This window comes from Catharus ustulatus, chromosome 2, assembly GCF_009819885.2.
Source record: "Catharus ustulatus isolate bCatUst1 chromosome 2, bCatUst1.pri.v2, whole genome shotgun sequence".
NCBI lineage: Eukaryota > Metazoa > Chordata > Aves > Passeriformes > Turdidae > Catharus > Catharus ustulatus.
Genome location: NC_046222.1, coordinates 120,463,215 through 120,484,148, shown reverse-complemented (window position 1 = coordinate 120,484,148; position 20,934 = coordinate 120,463,215).

Below are 20,934 nucleotides of genomic sequence, written 5' to 3'. Positions count from 1 at the left end.
TGTCAATGGTGAGGTTATGCCACGATTATTCCAAACAAAAGTGAAATTCTTACATATGCATGGAAGGGATTTGTTCCTGGTATAATTTTATGTCTGCCTGGAGATGTTTTGCCCACAGGTTGGCTTAGGTTCCACATCACATGCTGGTCTCTGACAGTGCAAACTGAAATTTATCTAAAGGGAAAAAAGAAGGGATGTGCTATATCTTACCACAGCGTGGCTGTAGCAAGGATAAAATAATCTTTGGGGATGGAATCCATTCCTTGACCTGATTTTCTCTGTAATTAAGAAACGTGCAACAGTTCACTGAAAGTCTCAATAGAACTGCAGTGTCTACAAGTGTTTTTAAAGGCACCCAACTGCAACAAAATAAACTGTAATTTTTCCATTTCCTGTTGCTACTTCAAGACAGTGAATGCCACCCAGGACTTTAGTTACCAGGAATGGAAAAGTAATTCATGCCCAAAGCAACAGGGAGAAAAAAAGTCTATAAAAACGAACTTGAAAAAATACCATTTTGTGGTGATACATAAAAAAGCTTCCAAAACCCAGCTGAGATTTAAGCCATGTAAGTCCAAAGTACTCTGAGTGCTTTGACAGAAAGGATATAAAGCATTATTTAAAATAAAATTCAACCTCTATATAGTTCTACAGGAATTTGACCTATTCTATTTCATTTTATTACTGCTACTTGATAGATTGGAGTATTTCTAAGATATGATAACTAATAACCTTATGTCTTCTCACTTAAATGAAATTATTAAAATAATTTATTATTAAATACTTGTTTATTTTTTTTAATTGTTGAAATAAATTGATTTGGTAAGTTCCTTACTAAATAAAATACTAAATTAGATTAATTATTTTTTTCCAGTGAGAAAATGATCCCCAAAGAGCAATTAGATGCATATTTTGGGCAGTAGCTATGTCTACATAAATCCATCAATATAGAAATTGAGAAAAACACATTCACCTGTAAAGAGCAACATTTTTTCTCCATCTTATCACATCAGAGGGTAGAGTGGAGCTGTTTGACCAGATCAAAAGCTCACATGGGACTAAAGGTCTCCCACTCCAAGTGCTGGATGCCCTGGAAAGGACATGGAGCAGTGTCCCCAGTGTCCCCACTGTCCCAACAAACCACACAGGTCCTCAGCCTCAGCTGCATCTGAGGCTCTTTTCCTGACAAAGGCATGCCCATGAATTTTTGATCCTTTTTTTTTTTTTTCTTTCAAGGATGGTTACAGTCTAACCTCCACAGCATCCCATGGCTGTGAAGTTTACAACACAAATAAAACAGTCAATGAAAATGTACTTTTTGTGTCTGTGTGTGTCTTCATATTACCTAGTCATCTTGCTGGATATCACCTAATTTTGGTATGATTAGAAATCCCAAAACTTATTCCCTATTCACACTGTTCACAGCATCCACGTTACCCTTGTTAGTGCTGATTTCATTTCCAAGATAAAAATACAGCATCCTTTGTTCTCACTCAGCACACAAGTTACTCTGTGTCCTTGGCCGTCTTTCCTTCCCTTCTCCATACCTTTTTTATTCACTGAGGTTCTTTCTGAGAAACCATGACAAGAATTGTAAAATGTTCGGGATATAAATACACCAAGGAGTTCAGCACAGACACAAGATTCTCCTTTCCAGTTTGTATTTCTTTCTTTTTGTTTTTTATGATTCAACTTACTTTTTGAACCCTACAGACAATGAGATGATGCTTTCAGAGGATTTTTCACAATGATTTCCCTAAGGACTCTTCGATACCAGCTAATTTAGAGTCTATTACTCTTCTGCTTAAAATTATTAGATATATTGGGTACAATCCTATCCACTCCACCATTTAGAGTAATAGACTACCAGTTTCACCAACTTTATTACTACCCTTCCAGTTATCATCTACTGGATCACTGGACAGTAGATACAGCATTATCTTGGGACAGTATTTTTAGCAATGTCAGGCAGAATCCTTGGCCCAGATACCCAATGATTACATGACACACACAGGAAATTCAGTTTACTAACACATTACCATGCAATTTTCTCTTAGAGTCTTAATTCTGTTCCTCGCAGAAGTTTCAACTTAGATTCAGGTAAATTATTGTTAAATAACAGGTTTTCTAGAATAGATGATATTACCTCTTCCCGGATATTTTCTCTCTAGATATTTTTTTCCACCCATTGCAGACCTATTTATCTGTTCATTCGCTACGCCACATTTAAGTCCAACCTTGCATTTCTTTGTGATAAAGTATAAAATGGCATGCACATGTAACACACATGAGATTAATCCTTATTTTAATAAACATCTGCATTACTTTGTGTCAAATGGAAATGTCTCATATAAATAGCCTGTTGTGACAGACTGTTACATAATTCATTAAAATATATATTCGATTATGCATTTAGATATTTGTAGGAACCTTTTTTTTAATTAATCATTTCAACACACTCATCAAACCCTATAAAGGTTCTTCTATACACTGAGCTCTTGTTGAGAAGAAATATTTACAACTACTGAATGGATCCCTCTTCAAATTACAATAAATAAAAAAGGATTTAGGAAGGTGCTTGAGAAGGAACCTGCAACATTGCTTTTCCAGAAGAAATTCTTTACAGTGAGAGTGGTGAAGCACTGGAACAGGTTGTCCAGAGAAACTGTGGATCCCTGGAAGTGTTCAAGGCCAGGCTGGATGGAGCACTGAGTTAATTGGTCTAGTGAGAGGTGTGCCTGTCCATGGCATGAGGTTGGATGATCTCTAATGTTCTTTCCAACCCAAGCCATTCTATGGTTCTATTTGTATAATTTTTCTGGAAAAAACTCTGTCCTGGAAATAGGAAGTGGGTTTGAAATTGTGGTTTTAGCCTTGGTAAAGCGATGCTGGACAGCATCAGGCTCTGGTCAAGTCTAAATACAGAGGAGATTTTCAGGAGGGAGGAAGGGGCTGTTTACTATTTTATCTACCAAAAGGATATTGAAAAAGTGTGGTTTTTTTCAAGAGAAAAGGATTCTGCAAATCAAAACCCTACGTTAGTCACTTCAGAGAAGCTCCTGGCTTGTGAAAATACAGATTCAAACCCTGAAGTTACCAGAGTATTGTGTCCACAGTGCCGCACCCCTGCCTACAAACACTGACAGATCCCTTGAGTTTTGGCTGGACTGCTCAGGAGTAGCTTCCTGCAGACTCTTACATGGAGAATCGTGCCAGTTAGGAACATAAAACTGGATTCCAGCCCAGCTGCTCCACCTGCAATGTCCATAGGCGCCTCAACAGAGGACATCCACTCCCCGTGCGCGCACTCGGAGAGCGGCTCCAAGGGAGAGCTCCTGGGGTGGGTAAAACCTCTGAGCTGGGAGCTGGCAGGGGTGGCCCTGGTGGGAGGAAGGCAGGGTGGTCAAGAGACACCGTTGCTATGGCAATGCTGCCTGGGAAAGACAAAAGAGGAAACCTGCAATGAAAAGGGAATGGCTGAAATAGGGAGGGGAACACGACCCAGCCATGACAAGCTGGGACACGATTGTCACCTCCAGAGACTGAAGCTGCCACTCACCTGCCAAGGCATGATGTCACTTGCCCACGTGGCCAAGTGTGCTGAGCTCCTGGGCTCCCATAGGCTGAAAATGAGTTTGGGGGATTTGAATAAAGAGTTACCATCATTTGGTGTAGACTTGTTGCCCAACGCAAATGTCAAAATTGACCCTAAGTCTCAGAAGCTGCTTGCTATCCCCCAGAACCAAAATAACTTCCAGTGGAAAAAAACACTGCTAAATAATAAATATATCTATATCTATATCTATATCTACATTTATATCTGTATATATCTATATCTGTCTTTATATCTACCTATACCTATATCTATATCTAATCTACCTATATCTATGTCTATGTCAGTATCTATATCTATATCTATATCTATATCTATATCTATATCTATATCTATATATCTATATCTATATCATCTATATCTATACCTATATCTAATCTATATCTATGTCTTTATATCTATATCTGCCTATATCTATCTATATTTTTCTCTATTCATTGCACCTACATGAGTCAAACATGAAGAGCTGCCAACTTGTACACCCTCTTTCTCACATGCTTAGAGTAAAACCAGCCACAGGTTGAGTAACCCTGACTTAACAACTCCACGGCACAACAGCAAATACCAGGGTTTTATTTGTGAATCGATCTGGGCAGAAGAATCAGATTGGGAGCATTAAGAACCCTTAAAATCACCCTCTTGACTTATAGGAACCCAGAAACAAGGCACTGCAAATTACTTTGGCAAAGCTGAGTCATCCGTGCAGCAACTCAAAACCAACATTAATCTGTTGCCCAGATCAGCTAGTAAAAAACAAAGAATTTATGGGAGAAACTGAGCTAAATTACAACAATTGGCAGACCAATGTTCCCCTGTCAAATGACCATATAAAACTACAACAAGCCACTCAGGCTGTGTGTTTTCTAGGGCAGTTTCCACTGTAAATATACTGCTAGTAGCCAGAAGAGAAACCCAATTGCCTTACATAGAAAAAAAACCCCAATGAAATTAGTTCTCAAGACACCACAGGCTCCTATCATTACTTTCTACTAAAATCACAGATAAAGGCAACTGAAAGAAAACATAAAAAGGGGAGGAAGAAAAAAAAAATATATATATACACATACAATCATATTTTCTTTCCATGCCTGTTTACCTTCTAAAATTTTTACAATACATTTTCAAATCATCATCCAAAAAAATGTGAAATAACAGCCCCCTTTTGCTGTATAGGGAATTGATACAGGGAGATTAAATGGATTCCTGAGGATCACTCAAGAAATCTGCACTGGAGCAAAAACCTGCATTTCTCATTTTGTTGCTGAGCACCTGAGGAAGAGGTTGGTGTTCCCTCAGGCCCAGGTGCTCTGCAGCATTGCCACAGACTTTGGGAAAATAAGGTCAAGGGCTGCAAGCAGTGAACCTGGCACAAATAATGGGTTGATTTTTTTTTTCTTTTTTTTTTTTTTTCTTTTTTTTCTGCTTTTGTTTTATGTTTGTCCCAGTGCTTGTTCAGAAAGTAAAATAAGTTATTCAGGCCCTGCTTTTTCATAATCTCCAGGGTACTTGGTGTGCAGATAAGCCATCGATTTTTGCTCTCAGTCTGTTACAGTCACATATATGCAGTAAAAGTAATTTCCTCGGGACTAATATCATTTGTTCTCCAGGGTTTTTCCTTATGAAAACTGAATTTTGAACAATCCTTATGTAACCTTTGCTATTAAGGTTATGAGAGATTGAGATCCATTTGTGAGATGAATAAAGCATAACATTTTGCTTCTGCAAACTTTCCTGACAAAGCTCTTTGTGTCAGGGAAAGGATGAAGCTTTTACTGTGTGACAAAATTTCCAGTTGAAATGAAGGGATCTGTTAAATTACTTTCCCTACCTGGTTTCTGTACCTATTTGCTCTAAAATCTCTCTTTAATCTAATTTTAACTTTCACACTAAAATTATTAAAATTCAGCTTTTAAGAGAATTCGACTTTTCTCCCTCTTAGAGAAGCATGACATTTTTCATTGCCATATTCATTCTAATTTTTTTTAAAAAGACTTTTAAATGTAAATTAGCTGTTTTATTAGAGTTTGTTAAAGGAGTATACAGGAATTATAGTGAGTAAGTTGTATGTCTTTAGGTTACAAAAACTGGGCCAAAAGTTTACTTCAATAATTTAAAAAAATCACAGAATCATTTAGGTTGTAAAAGACCTCTGAGACTTTTGAGTTTGACCTTTGGAATTATATTCAATATGAAATATTTTTTTGTGGGGGGATAACTTCTTACAGAAAATAACTCCATCCTAAACAAACCACATCCCAGGCGGTTGCATTCCTGAGGAAAAGATGGCATGGTCAGAGCACCGTTCTCAAATTTAATAAAGACCACTCAACCCTGGGCAAAAAGAAAGCAGTTTGAGCCCAAACACACACAGTCACCCCTGGATTCTGTCATATTTTAACAGACCAGAAAGAGAAATCTGGATCAGGATATCTGACCTTGCTGGATATTGACTTTCTGGTTGTCACCATCTCATTGTCACTGGGGAGAGGTTTTGCTCATTAAGGCACCATGGTCATTACAGTGTGCAACACCCCTGAGATGTGAGTACCAGGCACAAAAATCAGCTGCCTGCCAGCTGCTGAGTGGAGGACCTTCTCCTTTCTTGGTTAAAAGTAAGATTTCTTCCAAAATTTCCCTTGTGTTGCTCTCGAAAAATAGATAAAAGAGCAGCCTCCTTTTATCTTGTTATTCTCTACTTAGAGATAATTAAGTCCTCCTAAAACTAGTGCAACCAAAACATTGTTATTGTTTGAAATGTGACTAAAAAGAAGCCAAAAAATTCCCTCTATCTCCAGAAGCATGAAAATATCCCAGAGCACCTCTACCCACCCACATCAATTCATGGAGCATCTCATTGCTCTGGAAGGACAGCTCTGAAAGTGATGAGTTGTGGTGAGAATTCCTGAATTCCTGTGCTGTGGTTCTTGAATAAAGGTGGGATCAGATCTTTGGTCTCACCCCTAAATCAGGTGTGCCCAGTGGCCAGGTCAGCCTCTTTGGGGTTCATATTTCATTCAGCACATTCCATATTCTGTTACTGACACATTCTTATGGAATTCCTATGGAAAGCACAGAATTCCTATGGGGAAAAAAAGGATTTTTATGCCAGTTTTGATCTGTGAGGGATTTGGGAGAGAAAAAGGCTGTTTAAGCACCCTGCTTTGTGTAGTCATTCAACCCCTTCACCTGCATGATTCCAGGCCTTATGGAAAATAGGGACAAACAGGAGACAGCAGACATTGCTAGAGCTATTTGTGGCTTCCACTGTGGGAGAAACAGGATCAGTGCGGGACCAGGAGACATCCACTGAATAATTTTTATCCACTTTGTGAGAGAATGAACATCCTCTCTAAACCGCTTGCATCCAGCAGGACCCAGAACTTCAGAAGAGAAAGTACAGTACATCGTGAAACAGTTCTTTTTCCATGGGGAGCAAAGCACATTCCCAAATTATATTGGTAACAATAAACCCCTGAAATAATACAGTACATCTCTCTCCAGTGAACGGCGTCGTTCTGTGTTCTTCAGAGCTGGGCGGAATAAAACTGCACAGAACAAAGGTTTCAAGTTTCCCTTTTTTGATGCTCTCAGACCTGAGCTAAAAAATAATTAATTTCTCCACGTCCACAAAGAATTTTGACGGTTTTGCCATCAGTGGAACACTATAATTATCAGTGAAAAAAGAGCCAGTTTTAGTAGAGAAATGTGTGAGAAAACAGGCAGTACACAAGAGAACATCTCCTTCTCTTCATTTCAAATCAGAGTAGGGACAGGAAGCTGATTTGGTTCACTTTTTAAAGCAATGTGGAGCACAAACCATAACTCTCCTCCCTGAGGATGTGAATATACTCCTGCTATATGCAGTGGGAATTACAGGCCAAGTCCTGCTGGTTTCCAGCTGGGTTAGAAAACTCTGGGGCTCCCTAGTCTGGGGATTTTCTCTTTTTAGCATCCACAGATGATGAATATTTCTCCACAGCCATGATGGTGTGGGTCTGGTAATGCAGAACCACCTCAGGCCCTACATCTACCATTACAGATGGTTGAAGGCTCCCCTCTCCCTCCAGTGCTGCATGGGTGGGTGGATGGATGGATGGATGGATGGATGGATGGATGGATGGATAGATGGATGGATGGATGGATGGATGATGGATAGATGGATGATGGATGGATGGATGGATGGATGGATGGAGGATGGATGGATGATGGATGGATGGATGGAGGATGGATGGGTGATGGATGGATGGATGATGGATGGATGGATGGATGGATGGATGGAGGATGGATGGATGGATGGATGGATGGATGGATGATGGATGGATGATGGATGGATGGATGGATAGATGGATGGATGGATGGATGATGGATGGATGGATGGATGGATGGATGGATGGATGATGGATGGATGATGGATGGATGGATGGATAGATGGATGGATGTTGGATGGATCAATGATGGATGGATGGATGATGAATGGATGATGGATGATGGATGGATGGATGGATGGATGGATGATGGATGGATGATGGATGGATGATGGATGGATGGATGGATGGATGGATGGATGATGGATGGATGGATGGATGGATGGATGGATGGATGATGGATGAATGGATGGATGGATGGATGGATGATGAATGGATGATGGATGATGGATGGATGGATGATGGATGGATGATGGATGGATGATGCATGATGGATGCTGTCCTGGTAATGCAACATTACAGCTAAAGAAGACTTTCTAGATTCTCCATTCTATCCCACCCCATTTCAGCAGCTTTTGTTACTGAACTGCAATGACCAACCTACAGCTTTCACAGCCTCCATTAAGGTTTCAGTTAAAGATTTGTGGACTCTTCTCTGCAAAACACAACTGACCATGTGGAAAAATCACCTCATCATAACCATTCACTTTGGAAATTCTCGGTATTTTATTGAATCTCAACACCCTGAATAAAGAGGAGGCAGAGGAAGGCTGACCTGCTCTAAGCCCCAGTGATGTGCTAGGGGTTGAGGTTGGCTAGGGGTTAACCTCAAGAGAAAAGTGAAAATTCCAACTCACTTATGGAGACTGGCATGTTCCATGTTTTATTTGGGGACCTACATGGATGGATCTGGGCCTGCTCCATCTCTTTACAAGTTCCTGGTGTCATGTAGAATAAATTATTGCATTGCCACTGAACAAATACCACTCTAGGGATGGAGGTGCTGAATGGGGTTTCTCCCTAAAATTTCTAGCCCTCCTACAGGAACGGGAGCAGAAGACAAGAGGAATATTTCTGGTTTTTTCTCAAATTTTCACTTGTCTGCAGCTGCCCCACTTGTCTGTAGGAAGCGCAGAAGAAGGGTTAAGGAAGGGAAATATTATTCAGCTAGGTTATTTTGTTTTTCAGATGCTAAGCTTTGCTCAGCAACACAGACAGAAAACCCCACAAAAACCAGCCAAGTCACAAAGAATTTCACCCCATTCCAAAGCCTCTGCCTCTTGCATTTGCTGAAGGGCATAGCCTGGCTATGGAAAAATTAGTATGGAGTCATGTAATTAAAGATTATATCATTCCACATACAGAGCAGAATTTGATTTAAAATACATACCACTAGAACTTCCCTCTGGCATCCCCTAAAGTTTGGGGCCTTGGCTTCAAAGCTTTACCATTTTTACAATATTTTAAGGATGTGGTTTTACTTACAAATACATGTGTGACTAAAACTATTTTTAATAAATATATATCTATATATGCATTCTTATAGTATATATATCTGTGGGTCCACAGCCCATCAGAAAAATAAAACCTGTAAGAAACAGTTCTGCTCCTGGGACAGTCATGATTCCAGCAGTGGTGCCTCCTTGCAAGGGGACCTGCTCCTGCCCTGGATTTGCTGTCAGATATTAGGATTCTCTGTGGAACACATCTCATGCTTGCTCAGCAAATCCCTTTATTTTTTTCTCTGGGAAGCTACTCATAGGTGCTCCATCACTCTGACACTTTTCCTCCAGGATAATGATGGAGCAAACAAGCACAGTAGCTGACTCAGGAGGAAGGTGTGAGGCTGCAAAGTGGCTGAGCACAGAAGATACTGTTTATTTGTTTGTTTATTTATTTTTAAAATCCACCCAAGAGAGCAACCTTTCCTTTCCTTTTTTTTTCTTTTTTTTTTTTTCATTATAAGTAACCAATTTTTTCAAGCTTAAAAATAATCTCAACTGCTGACCAAAGGATAGTATCACATCCAACAAAGGCAAACAGCAGTCACTGAAAAAGGATGGCAGCAAAGATGGAAGAAAATAAGTATTTTAAAGGTGGGTAAGATGGCTGGAAACTCCCAGTAACTGAGGGAACACATGTGAATGAGACAAGGAGGAAAGGGCTGTGTGGAATTTGAGAAAGGCTTCTCTACACTCAGGAAACTTCATAAACAAGTCAATAGAAAAGCAAAATATTTAGAGAGTGATCCTATAAATGTAAATAGAGATTTTTTTTTATTTTATTTTTGTACCATAGGTAAACTTGTTAATGCATTTCATATTGCAAAGGGACACAGCTTTATGTCTGTTCATTTTTACCTTCTCACTCTGATATTATCTGTCACAACTTGCATACAAGCTTGCTGTCTCATTTTCAGAATGGAAGTAAAGTCAGAGTGTTCACCAAGTCACCATGCTTCAAATTTTCCCCAGGGTCACATTCTCCCTTCTCTGCCTCAGAGAGCTTGCCAACTTCCAAAAAAACCTCATTACTTTTACTTGGCAACTGATATTTCTTTCATCACATTGATAGTTTTACTTTCTTTTGAACAAAGAGACTGGTGTGGTTTATATTATATGAGTGCAAATAGTTAATTAGCATCTCATTAAGATCTAGCATGGTTTATGGCATTGTGGTGGCATTTGTTCACATGTCCCTTGATTTTGCTAATTTTCTTGTAGCTACTGAAATATGTCTTAGTCACTGTGTAAGAAATATAAAAATATACCTTTCAATAACTTCCACCACATCAACGCAGCTTTAGCAGCTTAGTGGTACAGAGAAAATTAAAAGAAACATAATTCCTGTGCTACTGCTCATGTAATTCTACAGGGCAACATTTCCAGAAGCACTTCAACACTTGAATTCAAGTTAATTTTTGTATAAATAAAGTTTTAAGTGGTCCCCAAAGAGAGAGAGAAAAAAGAATAATTTGAATCCAGGGCTTTTCAGATAAATCACTCATTTTGGAGATGGAACAGCAATCCAAGACATTTCTCCAGCAAGCTTAATCATATCTGTGATCCTAAAATCACAGAATGGCCTGGTTTGGAAGGGACCTTAAAGATCATCCAGTTCCAAACCACACTTTGCACTATCCCAGGTTGCTCCAAGCCCCATCCAACCTGACCCTGAGCACTTCCAGGGATCCAGGGACAACCACACCTGCTCTGGGCATCCTGTGCCAGGAGCCCAAAGCAAACTGTGACTCTAAATGTCCTCAACAGGAAGTTTTATCCTTGGAGCTGTTCCTAAACTGGGATCTGACCAGTTCTCAGTGTCAGCAGAGGTTGTAGAGTCTTGCACAACTTCCCAGAGACAGAACAATGTGAGTGGGGAGGGACCTCACATTTTCCTGTTCCACCTCCATCCCCACCAGTCAGGTCCAGCACCAAGATCAGATCAGGCTGCTCAGGATCTGGTCCAGCTGAGTGTCAAATCTTATCTTGCAGGGTAGTCAGGAGTGTTCAAACTAATACATTACTCCCCTGTGCTGAAGCTGCAGCCTCTGGTGCCAGCTTTCAGCATAAATACTGTGGTGGCAAAGCTCCATTTTGGAACAGAAGTAAACAGCTTTTACTGGACTTGAAACCTGGGCTGCAGCATTGGCCCTCATTGACTAAAGTGTCACACCAGAAAAGCTTTTTCCAAGGGTGCTACCAGAGAGGAAACAATGATTATAGGCAAAAAAATCCCTCTGAGAGGCACCTCAGAGTTCCCCACACAGTGGTGATTAAAACATATTGGCAAAACTAAGCTCAGCTAAGGTCGAAAGCAAAGCTCCTGTTGACTGCAATTAATCACCAGAAGAGCCTTTCATCCCCATTCTACTCCTACTGACATAAAAGGCAAAATTCTTGTTGTCCTCAGTGACCCAGCATCAAACCTTTCAAAAGCCTCTTGGGTGCAGGGGTGGGGGAGCTCTGTTCTTTCACATCTCTATATGTACTTTTAATTTCACATTGGAGCAGCCTTTTATGGCCAAAATAAAAATCCCTGGAAAATAAGTTTTTTTCACAGAATTGCTGACAGACTGTTAAGTAGAGTGCCACAAACAGCACTGCTGTAATGATTAGTTGAACAGGCTGATTACACTGGGCTCCTGTGCTCTCAGCAATGGCAAAAACTCATTTGATTTTCAATACGCCAACCCCTCTTGAATCAATATTTTGTATTATGTATTCCATTTGAAGTACTTGTATAAAGACTGTGGTAGTATTTTACCTCAATATTTCATTTTTAGAGCTCATGTAGCATAATTAGGCACATTTTATGTAGGTTTGGCATGCAGTTTAACCACAGGTAGAATTTACCTGTTTGCTTTGCAGTGAAACTTGCAGTCTGTGCATGTTGGCACGTGTGAGAATGCACATCTCTAATTGCAGCTCCTGATCTCAGCTAGCTGCCCTGTGATTTTGTGTGCCTTTTCCTCCTGCATGCCTATCCAGAGACACCTTTAAGAGGAATAATTTTCAGGATGTATTGAGCGTTGCCCACAGGGGCCTGGAAGCACAGAGATATTCGAGCTCAGCAGTCATTTTTTAAAGGTTAGGTCATATCACAGATCTCTTGTTGTGCATCTCCCTGTGTGGAGCCTGCATGGAAGACAGACACAAAAAGCTGAAACCTGCCCAATCTCTTCAAATTTAAAGATGCTCCTTTCAATCAGCAGCACCATGGTCCATGCAACCCTGCCTGTTTAATGTCACCCAGATAACACAAAAATAACAATCACCATGGAAGTGAAGAATCCTGGGGATACTCTTAAAACACAAATTAACTCTGCTTCCTTCTTAAATTTCTGATTTCAGCACAGGTAAATGGGTCCTGAGCCAATATGTGAGAACTCACCCCAAAAGGAGCCTTGCCATGGGAAAACACATTTCTGTTGCACCCTCTCACTTGAATTTTCCATTGCCTGGGGACAAATTGCTTCCTGTTGGGCAACCTCATCCATGAGAGGTCTTGGGTGAGCTGGGGATCTTCACTTTGGGGCCAGAGACAACCTCAAAGGTCTGAGCTGAGATTGTGAGACCAGCACTGGAAAACTCTCTGAGCCAAGTGCAAAGTGTGGCTCAAGCAGAGCTAAGTCCAGGTCAGTACCTGGTGAAAGGTCCCTGTAAGTGAAATCAGGACATGCTGAAGGAGCACAGGGGGTTTAGCCTGGAGAAAATGGGGCTCAGGGGAGACTTTATTGCTCTGCCTGAAAGGAGATTGAAGCCAGGTTGGGGTGGGGTTCTGCTCCCAAGGAACAAGAGAAAGGACAAGAGGAAATGGCCTCAAAGTGCACTTGAGATTCAGGCTGGACATCAGGAGGAATTTCTTCATGGAAAGGGTGGTGAAGCACTGGCAGGGGCTGCCCAGGGAGGTTTGGAGCCCCCATCCCTGGAGGTGACCAGGGAAGGTCTGGATGTGGCACTCAGGGCTGGGTGACAAGGTGGGCACTGGGCACAGGTTGGGTTCAATAATCCCAGAGCTCTCTTCCCATCCCTGTGATTCTGGGGCCTGAAAGAATCCCAAAATTCAGAAATTTATGTCTGTGTGGCTGAGATTTACCCAGGTGTAACATACCTGAACGTGTCCAGGAAGGAAGGCAGCCTTCCCATTTGTGGGGTTTTTGTTTATTTTCCTTTTCAAGCCACTGATGATGTTATTGGCACCGTGTAAAGCACTCAGGGCAGCTGAGTTCACTGCGGTCTTATGGATTTTGGTGAAAGCATTAAGCTCCAGGACAGTGAGTAAGTTTTTAAGGAAAAGCAGTTCTGTGGGAGCCACACAGAGGCTCACTAACATATATGAATTTTTATTTGGAGGAAGCAGCATTAAATTTATGAATATCACCCCAGAGTGCAGTATCTAAATACCTTATTTGCAAGAAACTATTTGGCTGAATAAAACCCTGGCTACAGTGGGAGTTTTGCCACTGGCTTCAATAGGGGAGGATTTTACTGGGTTTATCTCCTGGGAAGGAGAAAAAAAAGGAAAATCCAAGAACATAAGCCAGCTAAATAGTGATTACCTAAAAACACAGAGGAAAAAAAACCCTAAAACTAAAAAAAAACCACTTGGCAAAAATCAAAGAAAATTTCTGTAGCACCAAAGGGACTGAAAACTGTTAAAGCAAATTCTAGTGCTTGCTCATTTATACAAGGATCAGCTTACAGATTTCTCAAGGCAGTGATTAAACAAACTGCAGTTTGCCTTAAGTTTACTTGGCTGATGATAAACAAATGTTGGAGTAGGTGAGCACAGAAAAATGCAGAGCAGTGAAAACAAAAAGGAATCCTTCTCACCAGCAAAGGACAACATTCAGGATCACACTCAGGCATGTGAACAGAAACATTCTGGCTTCCATGGCTTCACCATGTGCTTAAAACATGCTGAAGTGATGTTTCTGGACAGAAGAGATTTCTTCAATCAGGACTGAAATAATTCTGAAAATATCCCTTTCAACAGCAACACGTGGTCTCTGGCTTATCCCAACTGCATGTCAAGGCAAACTCAGTTCTGGGGTTTTGTGGCAGTTCTTTCATTGCTGTGAGATTTGAAGGAAGAAAAGTAGATCTGAGATTGGGCTGAGTAAAAATCTGAGAGTGCTAAAGGGCCACTGAAATCTCTGATCTGCTACAAAACATGAACTCCCCAGTCAAGCTGGGGCTTTCTGAATAGGGACAAATGGATTGAGGATTTGAAATACAGACATGTTTTCTAAGTTCTGTATGTAGAAACAAACCAGCCTGTTACAGGAGTTCCCATTCCCGAGTCACAAAAAAAACAGCATGGGAAGAACTTGGAAAAACTCCAAGGAACTGCCATTTTTACAGGTGCTTTTCAGGATTGTCCAGGAGAACCTGTAACAAACAATGAAAAAAAGATGTGGGATGACCTCTGCCTTCTGATGTTATAGACTGAAGAAACTCACAGGGTCTGAGAGACCTACAGGCTACTTTTGTGAATTAATTCAGGACTTTACCCTGCTGCAATCACAGCTACCTAATGGTTTCTATGCTGTTAATTGCCTGTCTTTTGTGGTTGGTGTTTTCTTTACCATCTTGTGTGAGCAACAGAATGTTGTATCCGTTGGAGCTGGCACCTCTTGAGGTCCTGGTGCATTTAATGTGTCAATGTCCATGACCAAGACCATGCAGGACAACATCTGTTGTGAGGTGACCAGTGCCAGGGTCACTTCCATTCCCAGCTCCCTGGTCCTTACATCCTCTCTGCTCCCTGACATTCACATCTGTGACTTCTCTCCATACTCCTTGCAGCAAAATCTTTCTTGGTACAGAAAGAAAACTGAGATTCTTAGATGGCTTTTAGGAAAAACACATCAGTTCTCAAGGCTTTAGATAAAACCTTAATAAATAGCAGCAACCTCACAGAGAAATCATTTGGTTCTACAGATTATGCACTGGGTAATTCTCAGAAATGTTGGGACAGTAAATCAATAGTAAACTCTGGGAGATATATTCTCAGCTCATTAGGTAGTGCTTTAATTCCTATGTTTGTATTAATTTGAAGGACAGCTACCCAGGTCTAGTCCCATGCAGTGAGTTGAAGATAAGTTGACAAAATGTGCATTTTTCTCCTAGTTACAAATAAAGATTATCCAAAAAGCCTGTATAGATGTTCTAAATGAATACAGAACAGTAAAATCTTTTGTAATCTCCCTAATTCTGTTCTCACATGATTGCCAGAGCTGAAACAGGAAAATAAGATGAACTGGGGTAAATTTATCAATATGGGGTTGGTAATTAGGAATTCAACATGCCCTCGCTGTGACATCCCCAGATTTGGGCACAGTGGGAACAACCCAACAGCCTTGGCTCTGGGAATGGGATCAAAAAGAGAGAAACTGCACTGCAGGTGCAAGGCCATGACTCTCTGTGCCTCATTCCCAAAAGTTAAAGGCACCAGCCCCAGCTCTGTCACTGTCCAGCCACTGTGTGGTAAGAAAGTGTTGATGGAAAAGGGACATCCCTTCTCTTCCCATGCACAGGGCCTGCTCTCTCCCTGAAAAGTTGGAAAAGTAAGAGGTTTGTATGATGTACGTCAGAGAAAGCACTGTTCATAAAAAGGGAGAAAAAAGCAGCAGCAAGGAAAAGCCTCCATCTCCTCCAAAACACCACCCACCACTCTTGTGGAGAGGAAAAAAAAAAATCCAAAATGAAAGGCAACCCCTGACACAATGCAGCATTTCAGGAATATTCTGCACGCTGCCAGGGAAGATGTGTGAGTAGCTGAAATGGAAAGTTAAAAATAACAAGTTGCATGCTGAGGGCAGGGTTGCAGAGGATCAGACTCTGCTTGCATTGTGTTATGAACCACACTTGCCAAGGCTTAGGCAAAGGATGATTTGGGGGCTCAAAGTGTTCAAGATGTTTTGTCTTGTGTCATCCAGAGGGTGAGTACACTCAGAATCACAGAATGTTGGAAAACACCTCCAAGATCACGGAGTCCCAGCTGTCCCCATGGCCACCTTGTCACCCTGAGTGCCACCTCCAGGTGCCACCTGCAGGGATGGGCACTGCAAACCTCCCTGGGCACTTCCAATCCCTGAGCTCCCTTTCCATGGGGAAATTCCTGCTGCTGTCCCCCCTGAGCCTGCCCTGGCCCAGCCTGAGGCCGTTCCCTCTCCTCCTGTCCCTGTTCCTGGAGCAGAGCCCGACCCCCCCTCCCTGCCCCTCCTGGCAGGGACTTGTGTGGAGCCACAAGGTCCCCCCTGAGCCTCCTTTTCTCCAGGCTGAGCCCCTTCCCAGCTCCCTCAGCCCCTTCCCCAGCTCCCTTCCCTTCTCACCTCACCCAACCCAACCTCCTGCTCAGCCTCTGCAGGGAATTTTCCTCACCCACCATCCCGAAGGACCAACAGACAGCCAAAATCCTGCATCTCCAAGTTACCCAGAGTTAAATGTTCTTCTAAAGTTGCCTTGCTTTGGCACAGCTCCTCTGCTCCCAAGGAACACACAAACCCCCAGAGCAGAGCCGTGCTGGAGTGGAGGATATTTGCTCACAAAATCACATTAACGTCCATGGAACCGGAGCACTTAATTCCCCACACACTGCTTTGAAAATGCAGCCTCGGAGCAGCCTTCACTGGAGGATGGGGGTGGGGAAGGGGAGGCTTAGCCCGAGGAACAGCTTAAATTAAACTTCTCCTAAAGCTTCCTGGCTTTAACAGGACTGCAGGCCTTCCCTATCTCCTGTAGCTCGCAGCAACTCAAATGCTCACATGTGCAGAGCCCTTGTCCTCAAAGCAGGGAGAAATCCTCCCCTTGCATCCATGAGGATGCAGAGAAGGCTCCTGGAGGGATGAGCTGCTGTGTGTTTACCCAGAGGGGGTTAGCAGCCTTGAGCCTGCAGAAAACTTTCCAGTTTTTCTTTATGCATTTTTAATCAATTCTAAGCTACTTACAAATATGTGCAATTACTTTCTGCACTTCGCTTTGTAATAAGATTTAATGACTGTTCTGTAATCCTCTTGGTGAGAGCTGATAATCAAACACTATGATTTAAATTTTAGATTTTACAGAGCAGTTTTCTACAAAATGAGGAGAAGTACATTTTTTATCTTTTACTGGAAGTTGGGAATTTTTCAGCTTTCTTATACACGGTCATAAAATAAAAAGCAGGATTGGGGTTTTAATGTCTTTTTCTAACGGATGCCAGAACATCTTAGACCTTGCTTATTTTTTTTGAATTTTCTTTTTCTATGAAAATGTTTTATCTCTCACAAATTTATGGTCCTATTTTCAGCATTCTTGGGCACCTATTAAAGTGGATGAGTCGTAAAATTATGTATACTTACCATACAGAGAGATCCCAGATGTGAAATAACAGTTTCTGTATATTGGCACACCCATGAAAAGATGGGCTTTTCTCATAAAACTCCTTGGAACTTTTTAAAGTGAATTTAGTGCTCGTGGAAAGAACAGGCTGATGTGATGGCAGTGACTCAAACTGTGAATCCACCAGGGCAACAGAGCTGTTTCTTCTCATTGGAAAATGCAGGACCCTTGGGAACAAAGGACAAAAAGCTCAAAGGTCACAGACTGAGCAGTGTTCAGGTTGTGGGGTCACAGAGACCTCAGGGAAGGAGATGTGATACTGAAAACGACCATCAGAGCCCTGGTGAATGATGGGGGAATTTCAGCCAGCAGCTCCTGGCTCTGTCCCCACGTTGTCACTCCACTGAGGCAATAATGCAGGACTGAATGCAGCAGAGAATTGCACCTCACTTCTTGCCCCAGACAAGCAGGTAAAGCAGCTCCTCTGCAATGGGTGCCAAACGAGCCTCACTCCATCAGCCAGCACGTTTTCCATATCCATCTGCAGTGACAAGAGCTGTGATGGGGCAGCAGGAGCACCCACAGCTGGGCAGGTGTTGGTTGTGTCCTGCAGAGTCCCAGCAGGATCACCTGGACTGTCACAGGGCTTGGGAAGGTCAGCTCAGGGCTCTGCCCCATCCTTTTTATTTGACTTGTGCTGAGCTTTGTCTTCAGAAGTCTCCTTCAAAATTAGTTGTGTTTATTTTTTCTTTTTTTTTTGGCAAAGTAAGCATATCACAAATATGAAAAGGTACCACCACCAGCTCTCTAAACCACCATTTTCCTTCTCTATGAAAGAAAAAAATTATCTTGTGCAACAGGAATAATTCAAGTTCACCACCACCTTGTGAATCACCCCCAAAGCACCCAAGCTGACTCGAGTTCTATCCTGTTGCAGCTGCAGACAGTTTCCCAAGTTTTTTGGGCTGTAGGAATCCCAAATCCCTCTGCTCTAGCACTGATAATCCCTTGCCATTACCCCCAGATGGAAAGACAAAAAAAGACTTGTACCTGCAGGTGACTCCTGATCTGAGCCAGGACAGGAGTGCAGGAGGATTCTAAGCAATGGAAAATCCTCAGTGGGAACTTTATGAACAGTGAAGTTTTAGGAGAAGGCTTAGGGGGATTTAATATTTGAGTGATGGGTGAGTGAAACTTCTTAGAAGGTGATAGCTGTGCACTGTTCACAGGTATTTCTGTGTACACCAGAGAGTTTTGTGGGCGGTCTTTTAAGAGGAAAAGGATCTGAGAAGCCTGTTTTTGTGCTGAATGTGGGTCTGCCAAAAGAAACAACGCAGAATGTTCTTAACCCCAGCCTTGCAACCAAAAACATGCAGAGAAAGCAAAGGTCTCAAACCTCCAGTGACACAAGGTTACTGCCACTTCAGTTTTGCTACACAGCGTCACAGACAGGTTTTACCATGTTCCTGACAAAGCTGACAGTCATCCCAGGTGTTCTGCCAAATCAGGAACAAGCACCACTGTCTTAATCCAAATCTGGTTTAAATAGAAATAAATAAATGCAATAAATCTGTGTTCACTCAATGCCATTCTTTAAGCACTTGTGGAGCTAAAGTCACTCATAGTCCCAGCAGCAAAGTTCCCCAGCTCTGCAGCCAGGATCTTCACCATATCCCAGTCTCTCCCATTTCATCTCACACTTCCATTTCCACACTCCAACCACAACCACCTCCCTAATCTAGAGAACTCAAAATATGAACCCTAAAAACAAAACAAACAGAAAAACACACACGCACAAAAACTTAGGACAAAAAAATACAATTACCCCCAATATTGTAGAGTGCCAGAAGGAAATGAAATTAAAAGTTAATCCCATCTGCTTCCTCATGCCAGTGCTGGATCAGCTCAATCTGTTTAATTCTGATTGGCATCAGTTTACCTTTTACATCTTGGTGTTCCTTCCCTGCAAAGGTGATGATTTTCCCTTTCCTCAACCTTTCATTATTTAGCACAAAACGCCTCAGGATCAGAGCTGGTCTCCCACTCTGTGTTCACACAGCTAGCAGTACCCTGGAACAGGGTTTAGTCAGGTTTAGTCCTATCTAATAACAGGCGCTATTTTAACTAGAGCAGTTTGCATTATTTCAATTATTCATGATGGTTATAAAATTAACATTTGCCAATATCAGCAAATGACAATGGTCCTTACTGTGAAAGGCTTTTACATCACCTTATTGCAGGGCTGCATTTTGATTCCCATACTCACAGACATGGGTCCAAGAAGCAGCCAGTTAGGGTTATTCAGACTTTTTAGCACCCTCTGGACCCTGATTTGAAAGACAGGTGTTAAGAAAGGCAGGAGCCTCTCTTGAAATGGACAATGTAAACCCCCTCCCTCCAAATTATTATCATTTTGAAATTCAAGGGGCTTTCAGGCAAAGATATGGGTAATTAGGAATAACAGTTCTTTACTAGGGAAATTAAAATAGAAATACAGCACTACAAGAACAAAGCCCCAAACACTGACACAGTCAGAGTACAACCTGACACCCGTCAGGCAGGGTGTTGGCAGCAGTCCCATTCCATGGTGGCTGCATCCTCCTGCAGTGACAGATGTGGCTCAGTTGGAGCAGTGCTCCTGTACAAGGTGCAGTTTCCCTCCGGAGCTCCAGTGGGGATGTGGAGAAATCCGGTTTTCCTCTGGAATCCAGTGGAAAAGGCTGCTCTGATGTTCCAAATCTCAGTTTTTATCTAGGTAGGAAAGGTTTGGCTCCTCCCCCTGGGTGGAGCATTTCCCAATGGGATGATGGAATTTTATCAGTCATGCAGTGGGACTCAATGGCCATTGATACCTCCCTGGAGGAAGGACGGGGTGTGAAAAGACAAAGAACAATGCCCTGCCTGGTTTTAACATCTGGCCCATTAACAGAGGATATCTCCCCAGAGTTATGAGGGATGGGTCATGGAAAGGAAAAGGATCACTGCCCTACCTGGTTTCAACAGATGGTGATGGAATACACACTGCTGGTTACATCCTGCATTGCAAACTAAGACATTGCCCTTGAAAGCAGCCAATTTATGGAGCAGCAGAATCTGGTCCATATTGAACAGCCATACCCAACATCCTCAAATGTCTTCTTCTAACACAAAGGCTCTTAAATCAGTTTTTCCCATATTTTATCTACATTATTTCTGTCATTAGGAAAAAAAATAGTAAAACATTAAATAAATTGGAAAAACGTGAATGTGAACATGCATCATCCTTCAGGTGGGACACACTCATTATCAA